We start from the raw sequence: 12,821 nt of genomic DNA, 5'->3' as shown, positions 1-12,821 counted from the left end.
AATTTGTTTGATGGTGGGCTGTGAGTTTCTGATTGGTGTTCTTTTTCTGAATGGAGTTCTCTACTCTTTGGCTGACACTAGCTGAATAAGTTGCTTGATTGGATTCGTTTTATTTTGTTAGCAAAATAAACTCACAGTTACCAACTGTTTTATAACCAAAAATATTTCAATAACTCATGAGGAAGAGGATGAAAATGAAATTAATTTCCATGCCACTAACACTATCTTAATGTAAACATGGTTTGAAAGAACCTTGTTACGGACTTGATCCATCTTATCTGGTTCTACTATTGTATAACGGATTGCACAATTAAATAAAACTATAGAAATGTATTTCCCACCAGTCCTGTATGGAGGCCAAAGTAAAACACATGATTCTATACCATTCTCCACTCCCATTTTAAAAAGAACTCTGTAAAATAAGTTATAATTACAGCAAAAGCATGGCTGGTCCAAAGGTCCCTGCTGAGTTTCATGGCTGAGTGGGGATTTGAACCCAGGCCTAACCATCCCTAGACTTGCAGTCTAACCCAGGTTTCAAAGTGTGGCCTTCTAGATGTTGTTGGACTGCAGCTCCCATAATCCTTCATCATTTAGCCAAATGTGATGGATAATGGACTTGCTGTCCAAAACCATCTTGCAGGCCACATGTTTCCCCTGCTCTAAATAGAACGTCACACTGTTTTCCCTATCTGATGGACCTACTAGTGAAGTAAAGGTGTTTCCAGACATCAGCTTCCTCACTAACAGCAACTATCTGAGTTCATACCTGATGTCTACCAAAACGGTACATTGGAAAAGCCAACAACTGAAAATCCCTAATCTCAGAGATTGGATGAGTTCTACTTCCTACAGTTCAGAACTGACAAATTGGGCCAGTCTGCATGAGTCCTTGGCTGTCCATGTTTAATAGAATAATACATACTTTTTAGACTTTGCCAGGAATCACATAGGCAGAATATGGGACATTTCTCTTTAGAGTGCTGTTGGGTTGATTGATAAAGACACATTAACTGGACAACTCTTCACATCATGACTTGCAAGCTTTTGGATAATGGTATGGTTTGAAGCCAGTCTGAGCTGGCAGTGAGAGTTTGGAAAGCTCCACTGCTTCCTCTCTGGTCCGGGAAGATCCGTTTACCCAAATGAACACTGTTCCACATCACTTAAGATGCTTGTTCCTCCTTATGAACATTTGTTGCTTGAGAAAGTGATGGCAGAATCATAATTCAGCACTAGATTTTGGATTTGCTGGGAGTTGAAATGTAATGGCTGGGATCCAAGGATTTGTTTTTTGTTTTTTTTAGTATGCCTCTAGTGCCAGAAAGGCTGGGAGGAAATATGGTGACTAGGAGAAAGAGTCATCCATGATGTCATAAAAGTATCCCAGGAGTCAGAAAACTCCCCCCACCCCAGTTGTTCCTGCATAATGAAGTTTCTATAGGGCACAGTATGGATATTTTTTTGTTTGTTTGAAGATTAAAGATCAAACATGAACACTGAACACTCTAAAATTCAAAAAGGGGGAATTTAACCAAGCTGAACCATCATTACTGCTGTGAGATAAACAGAACACTCTCCTGTGTGGTGTCCTAAATGCATATTGGCCACCAACCATAACAACAGCAAATGCTGGCACAATCCAAGATGCCTGAGATGTGTTAGTAGTGATCTTTCAGGATATGTCAGTAACTGGTAGACAGCATCGCAGGAGAGATGTGTCCTTTGCCAAGGACTGAATGCTTCTCTAGCAACACCAGAACAAAGCATTCTGTTTACCACTGAAGCTAGCACACCTTCCTCTATATCTGGTAGGTAACTACCACATAATTCCTATACATTATTATATATAAAGTCTGTATGTGGCAAACTAAGCATTCATCCTTAAAGAGAATATATAACATACCAGGATATACCTTAAAAAGAATGTGTGGCTCTTCGGAGGTTATTGGATGGAAGCTGCCATCATCTCAAGTCTTCACAACCAATGGTAAGGAATGATGGGAGTTGTACTTCAGTCATATTTGGAGGGTCACATACTCCTCATCCATTATATAGAAGATGCTGCAGAATTCTACACAGCAAAGCTAGGGTAGAATTCAAAAACATAGCCACTAGATCAGTATGCAATGGGCTATTGTAGCATCTTTGAGACTGAGTTAAATGAATTTGTAGCATAAGCTTTTGTACACTGAGTCTACCTGATCAGGTGCAACTAGTGCTGTGTCTATTGTGTTGTTAACTGCCATCCTGCTGATTTTGCCATAGTCTCCTGTGAATGGGAGACCTCAGAGTCACCTTGATACCATGAGTCTTTCTTAGGTATTGCAAACTCAGGGCTGTGGTTTCCTTTATTAAGTCTAACCACCAGCAATGCAGTCTTCCTCTTTTCCTACTACCTTCTACTTTGCCTAGCATTATTATCTTTTCTAATAAGTCATGCTTTCTCATGATATGTACAAAGTACTAAAGTCTCAATTTAGTCATCTTGGCTTTTGATCAGAGTTCAGACTTGCTTTTTTCTTAGGCCCATTTATCTGTCTTTTTGGCAGCGTAGTATCTCTTCCAGCACCATTTTTCAAATGAGTTTTTTAAAAAAATCTTTTCCTGTCAGTTTTCTTCACTCTCAAGTTTTTACAGTCATACATAGAAAGTAGTAATATGATGGCATGGAGAATGCTGACTTTGGTATTCAATGCGATATAGTATGGTATAGTGGTCAGCAAAGCTGCTCAGAGTGACATACATTTGTGAATGGTCTCTACTAAGTCAAGAAGCACACTAGCAACTGTGGTCCAATTACAATTTCTCAGTCTAGCTTACCTAACAGGGTTGTTAAGAGTGGTTAAAATGGAATTATCCTCTGTGCTTTATTTATTTATTTATTTATTATCCTACATTGAAGATCCAAGGCAGTTTACAACACAAATTAAAACCAAACATAGCTAAAAATAAGTAAGTTAGAATATTAAAGAACATTAAGCTTAAAAACAGGTAAACTGTCATATGCATATGTATTTGTGATGTGTGTGCTTTCAAGGCACCTACTGACTTATGGTGACTTATTAATTTCATAGGGTTTCCTTAGCCATGAGGTGGATTTGGCAGTTCCTTCCTCTGATGAATACCAAGCACTAAATTAAAAGAGTCTGAAAACATTTTTGAAATTTAACATTTTGCTGCAGATTGCACTGGTTAATGGTAATAAATAGCCTCCTGAGTATGTTCCAGATAAATCCACTTTCATTTGCTTTATTTTGCTGACTATGGTTAGGGTGAATGCTGCTACAGAATAAGTAGATGGATCTATCACAGGAATGTGGAGGACACATTCTTATGCCAGTGTGCAGAATCATATATTTCTTTTCTGCATGAGTGTGTCCAGTCCAGAGTATTTATCCATCCCTTCTGCAAATTGTTGTTAATGCTAACTGGAGTCCACAGTTCATCGACAAATGTACATTGAAATAAATAGACCCTTTGCCCAAAGTGGCATAAAATAGCAGTTAAAGGATTATTAATCTGCTGCATTAGGTGGCTCTGAGTAATCCCCTTAAAAATATACAGGATTTGTTTCAGGTACCAGGTGGTTCAATTATGACTTTTACTTTGTGTTATATATTGATATAATTTTTGCCATGTGGTGAACTGTTTGCAAAATCACTGCAGCCATGCTTAGGCATTCATAAATTGTATCTATGGATGCGAACACACTTCAGCCTCTCCATTCCAATTTTCCTGAAAAGGGTTCTCCATAATTAGGCAAAGTCAATCAAACATAGTTAGAATCTTCCTTCAGATAATAGTTTGGTACCACTAACTGTAATGGCTCTATGAATTATGTCACTAGAGCAGTCTAGCAGAGAATTCTAAGAACCTCACCAAACTACAAATCTCATGATTCCAGAGGATGGAGCTATGGAAGTTAAAGTGGGGTCAAATGCACATACACTCTGGGTCAATTTGGGAAGGATGAGGGATGGGGACAACACACAGATCTGTGAATCTCATCCATGGATACAATTTATATATACCCGAACTGGGCTTTCAAGGAACTTGAAATCATAAGGAAACCAATTATCTGTCTCACTGAACTCGTGGCTGTGAAGAATTTGATCATGTCCCCACCTTATTATACTTGGTTTCAAGGAGATAGTGATGTTTTTCTCCACTACTTGATTGACATTAAAAGGATGTAATAATCCCCTCTGTTTTTTTGTCCCCCACCCTCGGTGAAGCAACCTTCACTATGATTATGTATATCCAATGTCCAAAGGACTTTAGTAAGAAAAACAACACATAGGAAATGGAACTGAGTGTTATGGCTAATTGCTGGGACTTAGAGCCTGCTATGATCTCTCTGAACACATCTGGCTGTTAATAACTGAGAAAAAGTAAAAGCCTGTAGACAAGAGTGGTTATGTTATATCAAAGAGATGAATGGGAGTTTGTTTCTGTATAGCAATAGTACTAGAAATTCATGAATCAGAGGAAGTTGTGAATCACGATGACATATATACAAAGAACTGGGATCCTGTTCTTTGAAGTGCCCTGCAGTTTATCTACCTGGAAATGCCAGTCAGTGATCCAAACTTCCCATCACTAACAGCAGGTGTTATCCGACAAGTCATGTATTATTTTTCAGGGAGACAGGAAGAATCATAAGGCCAGAGAGCACCTGAAAGATATCTGTCCCATCTCATCACCAAAAAATGGGGTTGTCTGTACCATTTGGGATACCATATAGGGCTGGGTGTTATCAGTACACTGATGACACCCAGATAGATTTCTCCATGTCTCGGTCTTCAGCACTTACTGCCAATGGCATATCTCCTCTCAATGAATGTCTTAAAGCAGTAATGGACTGTATGAGAGAAAACATTAAAACTGAATCCAGACACAATAGGGGCCCCTAATCCGGGTATCGGGATACAGCAACCAGTCCTAGATGGAGTCACACTCCCCTCAAAGGACTGTATTTGCAGTTTGGGAGTGCTCCTAGATCCATTGCTCCAGATGGCAAATCAGGTAAATGTGACAGTCAGGAGTGCTGACCGTCGCTGCGCCCCTGGAACCAGGGGACCTGGAAACTGTGGTACACGTACTGGTAATTTCACAGCTTGATTTCTGCATTGCGCTCTACATGGGGCTACCCTTGTGCTTAACTCAGAAACTTCAATTAGTACACAATATGGCAGCCAGGTTGGTCACCTGAAAATCCAGGAGTGACCATATAACACTGATTTTGAAACCACTCCACTGGCTTCCTGTTGGCTTCCGGGTGCAGTACAAGGGAGTTTATCGCACTGGCCCTAAAATGGGCCCAGTGTGTTCTAAAACGTGCACGTGTGTGGCACACATGGAGCGAGATGGGGTCAAGAACCCCATTTTACTGTACAGTGGAATGCCACCTTTGCCGCTGGGCGTTCGAATTGTGTCCCCATTCCGTTCCAGAGGGCGCCATTTCTGAGAACTGTTCTAAAGCGTTCTCAGAAATGGCACCCTCTGGAATGAAACAGGGACACAATTGGAACGCCCGGCTGCAAAGGCGGCATTCCACTGTGCAGTAAAATGGGGTTCTTGGCCCCATTCTGTTCCGTGCACACCACGTGCACGTTTTAGAATGCACTGGGCCCGTTTTAGGGCCAGTGCGATAAACTCCAAGGTGTTGGTTTTGACCTTTAACGCCCTAGATGGCTTGGGCCCAACCTATTTATGGGCTCGCCTTCTTCCATATAATCCGCCCCGCACACTCAGCTCCTCTGGGTGGAACCTATTGCACCCTCTAAAGACTAAACTGATTGCTACTTCCCAGAGGTCCTTTTCTTCAGTCGCTTCCAGATTCTGGAACAGCCTGCCAGAAGAGATTCATCACATTACCAGGTTAGATAGCTTTGTAAAAGCTGTCAAGACAGATCTGTTCCAGCAGGCCTTTTCCGAATAGGAAAACCGATAAGTTTTCTCTTATGTTGTGTCTCCCATTGCCCATTTGCCCAGTTTGAAAAACTGTTAATTTTATGATTTTTAAATTTGAGAGAGTCTAATAGACTATTTTAATTGTTATATGTTTAATTGTCATTTTAAGGGAGGAGGGAAGAGTGGGTCATTATAGAATGCATTGTTAAAATTTTAAAGTGTAAGCCATTCCAATTGTTGTAACAGAGAAGCGGGATAGAAATAAAGGTTTTATTTATTATTTATTTGTTTTATTTAACATGCATTCAAGATTAGTCTGTATCTTTCGTAGTCTAGCAAGAAGAAAGTGCAGGTGTATACCAGTGCCTAATGACCCAGAAGCCCTTCTGTGAAGTGCTCTTCATGAGATATAATTTGGGTGCTCTCAGTTGTATAGCGGTAAATTTTGAAGTGCAGGTTCTCACCAGAACAGTTTTTATGTAGGGATGTACAGCCTCAGTATTTTGGTCCTCACATGCAAGGGTGAATAATTATAGTAATTTTCCCCCTTGTGCAAAAGAAAACAAATACTCCTGTGCAGCATTCTCATCAGATTTGAAAGTCCCAAAATATTGCATAGGAATTATTTTGCAGCTAAAGATTCTGGGGTTTTGCACCCCCATGTTTTCTGTACAGAAAATGTGTGTGTGTGCGCGCACGCGCACACACACACACACACGTTTTCAACAGAAAAATTCCTCCACAACACTTCAGGGTGTTTGAATACCTGAAGAAAATTGCACAAAATTCTTCCTGGTCTATTATTCTTTCTGGAGGGATTTCCTAACTATTTTTTCACCTTGCGAAGAATAATTATGGATATTCTAATTATCATTACCATTATCATTATTATTATTTATATTGTGCTTAATCTCAGGGAATCCAAGCAGATTACAGCAGTAAAATAACATACAATTAAAAGAGAAATGCATTAAAATTCCAAAATATAAATTAAGAATTCCAAAATGTGGGCAGCTGGGGTGATTTAAGACAATATTTATATAAAGTAGATAGATATTGATAGTTCAAGGCCAAGCTAACCCCAAATAATTTGGATTAAACTATGAATAGCTCATAACAATGCTTTGCTGCTGGGAAAAATTAATTTCCTGTCCAGCTGCCATGGAGATTGCAGCTAAATTCAGAGAGAATAGAGAGTATGAGGAGTGATAGCATGCTAGATGATGCCATAGTCCTTGTTCATCAGAAAAGGCCCAGGCCTTCAGTCCTACAGTCCCTGGCTTTTTCCCATTTCAGGATGCAAAAGGTCCAGTGACTTCTAGTATACCAGCCATCTGCCAGTGGTTTTGAAAATGCTTCCCATATTGGGAAGTCTCTTTCCACACTCAGGTGTCTATTAAGCTACATAAGCATTTGTCATGAAACCCTTGAGATGAAATCTCTCTGGTTCAAATTATACCATTTAGTCCTAGGCAAGCTACTTTCCTTCAACATCCGTCTTCTTCCACCTTGTGAGGGGAATAATAGTAATCCATCTTAAATTGTGGATGTTATATTGTAAGCTGCTTTGAGTCCCATTAGGGAGAAAAGCAAGATATAAATTTAAGTAAATAAAATATTACTAAATGCTGTGATCATATATGTACAAGAAAAGTGTCATAAGATAATTAACTGCTGTGGGTTGCTTAACGTTGTTGTACACATACATGGTAAATGTGCACCCCTGTTGGAAAAACAAAATTCTTAAATAATTTTTAAAAAATGTAAATAGCTTCCTTTTTACTTATATGCATCCATTAGCATTTGTAGCAAACCACAGCTTTAAGGAGTGATACATTAATATTTCATCAGATACTATATATGGAGGATGAAATGAAAGATTGCCAAAAGGTGCTGATTTTACACAGAATTCAGTTTCAACGTACTATACAAGACTGACTCTTAAGTAAGTTTGTTTATAGCTACAGCTGTTGAGGTATAGTCTGCACTGGACTGGCGAGGTACAATATGATAATAAAGAAAGGATGCTAGCATAATGCTTGAAGTCAGAAATGTTGGTGTAGTGGCCAAAATAACTAACCTGTTTTGGCTGGGGATAGTGGGAGTTGCAGTATATCTGGATGTCACATAATTGGAGAAGGTTGAATGAGAATATCAGTTTAAGAAATGACTAAATAGTCTATTCTGGATGGGGTTGTATTCCCCCTGAAGGAGCAGTAGCCAGCAAGTTTAAGGTTGTTTTCTGCTGCTCTAGAGATTAGGACGTGGAGCAATGGATATAAATAACAGGAAAAGAGATTCCAACCAAACATTAGGAAGAACTTGGTGACAGTAAGAGTTGTTCAATGGTGATGTATGCTATCTCAGTGTGTGGTGGAGTCTCCTTCTTTGCAGGGTTTTAAACAGAGGCTGGGTGATCATCTGTCGGGAGTGCTTTGACTGTGTCTTCCTGCATATAGCAGTAGCAATAGCAAATACATTTCTATCCCTAATGGCAGGGGCTTGGACTGGATGGCCATTATGGTCTCTTCCAACTCTATGATTCTGTGATTCTATATTATTAAAGGATCCACCCTTGTCACTGGAGGCCCATGTGGAGCTCACAGTGCTCAGTGCCATCTTCAACTGATGTGCCAGCTACCCTTCTGCAACAGAGATAACAGAGGCACAGTAATTCATGCACTGGTACCTTCCTAATTAGACTACTACAATGCACTGTATGTCATGTTGCCCTTGAAGAAGACTCAGAAGTAGCAGCTCAATTGCTGACTGAAATACTTTGTAGACATCACATAATACCAGTCTTAAAAGAATTGCCCTGGCTGCCAATATACAGAAAAGGGGTGACACCTGGTTGGCCCCTCCTCCTGCTGTGCCCATACCGGCTTGCCATGGCAGTGGAGGCCTCCTCATGAGGAGATCTCCACTGTCACAGTAAAGGACACTGCCAAGCACCCCTCTTCTGGCTTGCTGCATCAGCGGAGGCCTCCTCACAAGAAGGCCACATTATCAAAGGAGAGAGTCCAGTGTGCCTTTTTGGCCACTGCCACCCCTTGGCAGCCTTGCCACACTGGGTGACACTCCTGCATCAGGTGACACCAGAGCAGGGGAAACCACTGCCAGTATATGCCTGCCCAAGGATGGAGATATGGTGGGGTGGGTGATTGCCTCCTTTATGTCCCACCAGTGAGGCCAATAGACTATGAAAAGACATGGGGGAAGGACCTCAGCTGAGGCATACCAGTTGTGGCACACTCTCCCCTTGGAGAGGCCAATGAATAATGCCAACGCTGGTTTAATTTAGGCTCCGAGTATAAACATGGCTGTTCTTAGAGCCTTTGGACCTCACTGATGTATCTCAAAATGCTAATGCACATGGCTGTAAAACTATTTCAGTTTTTTATATCTGTATTTAATGGTTAATCATATTTAATAGGTTTTTAGTCTATTTAAAATATGTTTATTGCATGTGGGGCCTGACCAGAGCAGAATAGAGTGGGACTATTACTTCCCTTGGTCTAGACACTATACTTCTATTGAAGCAGCCTAGAATCACATTGGCCTTGTTAGCTGCCACATCGCACTGTTGACTCATGTTCAACTTGTGGTCTACTTGGACTCCTAGATCCCTTTCACGTGTAGTTTCATGTGAAAGAGATCTAGGAGTCCAAGTAGACCACAAGTTGAACATGAGTCAACAGTGCAATGTGGCAGCTAACAAGGCCAATGTGATTCTAGGCTGCATCAAGAGAAGTATAGTGTCTAGATTAAGGGAAGTAATAGTCCCACTCTATTCTGCTCATACAGGAGGTCAGGCCCCACCTGGAATATTGTGTCCAGTTCTGGGCACCACAATTCAGAAAGGACATTAAGAAACTGGAATGTGTCCAAAGGAGGGCGACTAAAATGGTGAAGGGTCTGGAAACCATGCTCTATGAGGAAAGACTTAGGGAGCTGGAGATATTTATCCTGGAGAAGAGAAGGTTAAGGGATGATATGACAGCCCTGTTTAAATACTTGAAGGGATGTCATGTTGAGGAGGGGGCAAGCTTGTTTTCTGCTGCTCCAGAGACTAGAACGCGGAACAATGGATGCAAGCTACAGGAAAAGAGATTCCACCTCAACATTAGGAAGAACTTCCTGACAGTAAGGGCTGTTCGACAGTGGAACACACTCCCTCGGAGTGTAGTGGAGTCTCCTTCTTTGGAGGTCTTTAAGCAGATGCTGGATGGCCATCTGTCGGGGATGCTTTGATTGAGATTTCCTGCATGGCAGGGGGTTGGACTGGATGGCCCTAGAGGTCTCTTCCAACTCTACAATTCTATGATTCTATGAACTTATTTGCATTGATTTTACTTGCATGCTGTCCTGAGATTTTTTGATATAGGATGGGATAGCATTAAATAAACAAACTAACAAGTTTAAAACTGGGGAATCCAAGGTTCGAATCCTCCTTCAGCCATGACATTCACTGGCTGACCAAAATATCTTTATTTCTTTATTAACATACTATAAGATCGTATTTAAAGTCAGCTTTGAAACCCATTTTAGAAACTGAAAGTGAGACAAAATAATATCATTTTAACAACTGAGGAATTCAACAAGGATGGGGTCAGCCTGACTTCTTTTGGAAGGGGATTATAGAGAAAGTCCTGCTTTACATACGCACCAGATCCTTGGGATAGTGGGAAATACAATATGAGCTGTCCTGAAGATCTTAGATTCTATGCACAGTGATACAAGAGGAGTATTTCAGATATCCTGGCTTCAAGCCATGTAGGCTTTTGTAGATCAAAATCAGCACCCTCAACTGAACTTTTCAAAAAAACTGGAATCCAAGGAATTTGGTTCAACAGTGGTAATATGTGGCAACTGTACCAGATGACAGTCTGGGCTCTGCATTTTGCACTAACTGTGGCTTGTCAACACTTTTTAAAGGCAGCACCACACAGAGCAAATTACAGTGGTTTAACTGAGAAGTAATTATGGATCACCATGGCCAAGTCCACCTACCTCAGAAGACCATAATAACCCATCTCATGGAGCCATTGCAAGTGATGATAGGGAAGAACTCTGTTCAGCTACCCTGAGCTTAGAGAAAAGGAAAGGAAATGAACATAATTAACAGAGTATATTGGACTCTTGCTTGAACACTTAAGCATACTGTCAGAGACAAATGCTGGATATTTAGGCTACCACAAACAGAGTTGCTCCACTTACTGAGGAAATGCTCAGTTAAAACTCTCTTTTGGAAGGATGTCAAAGCACAAATCAACATGGTGCTGGGCAGCCATTAGAAACAGAGAAGATAAATGATAAATGCTATGTTAGGGCTAAGGAGGTATGAAGCTTTCTGTTTTATTTTATGTGCTCACTTTAAAAAACACATCACAGGTTTGTTCTGTCCCAATTCTGCACTAGCATTCAAGGATGGTTTTTTTTAAAAATAAAGCTCATGTGAATATATTCATGTTCATGAATATTTCAATATATTTAGATGCACATTTTTTTCAAATATATGCTTCTTTGCAAGCAACATCCTCTAATCGATGTCTTTCATACTCTATTTTCCCTCTTCTGAATGCAGCTTTCTGCTTCTATGGAGTGGAAATGGAGGACAACTGCATTGCAAAATTCAGAAAAGTATGAAAATATAAGGATAATTGGCTCAGGTTTGTCTGTTGGCTTAAGAAGTGTGAATTGATTAGCATGCTTTAAAATGTGAACCAAATAAATTCCATGCAAATTCCAAAGATACAACAGATAGCTGATGAATGGAAGCTGAAGAGGGACCAAATGGTTTGTGAGAGCCTCCCCAAATGCCACATGAGTGTTCATCCAGTGCTGGAAATCTTATACTTAATGTAAGATAGAAGGATGGATAGATGCTATTCTGAGATTGGCTGCTCATGAAAAAGTTACATAGACAGCCCCAGTGGCATTACTTGGCAGTGTGTGTGTGTGTGGGGGGGGGGGGGGTATGGACTGCACTGGGTGACATCCCAGGGGCAGTGTCATCCAGTGCGGTGATATACCTGGGGGTCAGCTATCTTCCGAGTCCCATGTGCAATAGCCACACGGGACTCAGAAGGTCTGGGAGGACGGGGGCTGTTGCTTTCTGAGAGGCCTGAGCATGACCCCTACCTTGTTGGGCTGCACCTTTCTACTCATGAACAGTAAGGTAGGTGTGTGCCCTTTTGTCCCTGCCCCTGGAGGTCCCAACCCCAGAGGCTATGCCCCCTGCAACGGGTGACATCCCAGGTGGTAATGCCACTGGGCAGCACAATTCTACCTACTGGACAAACCCCTACTCTATTTCTGCCAGCAGGATAAAATTGTAAGAAAAGCAACATTCTTTACCCTTCCATCCAGGATTTTTTCCCCCTTTGGGAAATATTTCCCCCTCTTTGCAGTGGGAAATATATGGCTGTGGCTCAGATCTAGGTTGCCTGAAGGATTGACTTCTCCCCTGTAAACTTGCCCGTGTTTTGAGATGTTCCAGGGAGGCCCTTTCTCATCCCCCTCACTCCTTCTGACTAGCTACACAAAGTGTTACACTGCTTCTCATAGCATTTAATTTCAAATGCAGTGCTGGCAGTTAATGAAATGTTCCATAACATTTCTATGGATGTGGTGTGAGTTAAGATTGTGTTACATAACCAGAAATAGTGCTGTTGAGGAAATGTTCTTTAACATTTCTGTGAATGTGATATGAATTCATATTGTGCTGAGTAACTGGATATTGTCCCCTGTTGCATATGTTTTCAGTGCTTAAAGTTGTGACTCCTAACACATCTTCTGTTGTATGTTTTCTTTGTCAACATTTTTTGGAATAGAAATAATCATTGTGGTAGTCTGGATTTTAGGAGGTGGGATGAATAGCTTATTTGTTACAATTGTCCTCT

At 40.9% G+C, this 12,821-nt stretch overlaps 1 protein-coding gene across 2 annotated transcripts in view; it reads left to right on the top strand.

Moving 5' to 3' along the window:
• Positions 1–12,821, top strand: part of LOC149324014 (ras-related protein Rab-3C) — a 203,302-nt gene that overhangs the window by 57,341 nt on the left and 133,140 nt on the right. The window lies entirely within an intron of this gene.

The sequence above is a fragment of the Sceloporus occidentalis genome, unplaced genomic scaffold (assembly GCF_023333645.1).
Source record: "Sceloporus occidentalis isolate IW3139 unplaced genomic scaffold, rSceOcc1.0.p SCAF_1, whole genome shotgun sequence".
NCBI lineage: Eukaryota > Metazoa > Chordata > Lepidosauria > Squamata > Phrynosomatidae > Sceloporus > Sceloporus occidentalis.
Note: the sequence above shows the minus strand (reverse complement) of the source record. Positions and strands in the feature narration are given on the sequence as shown.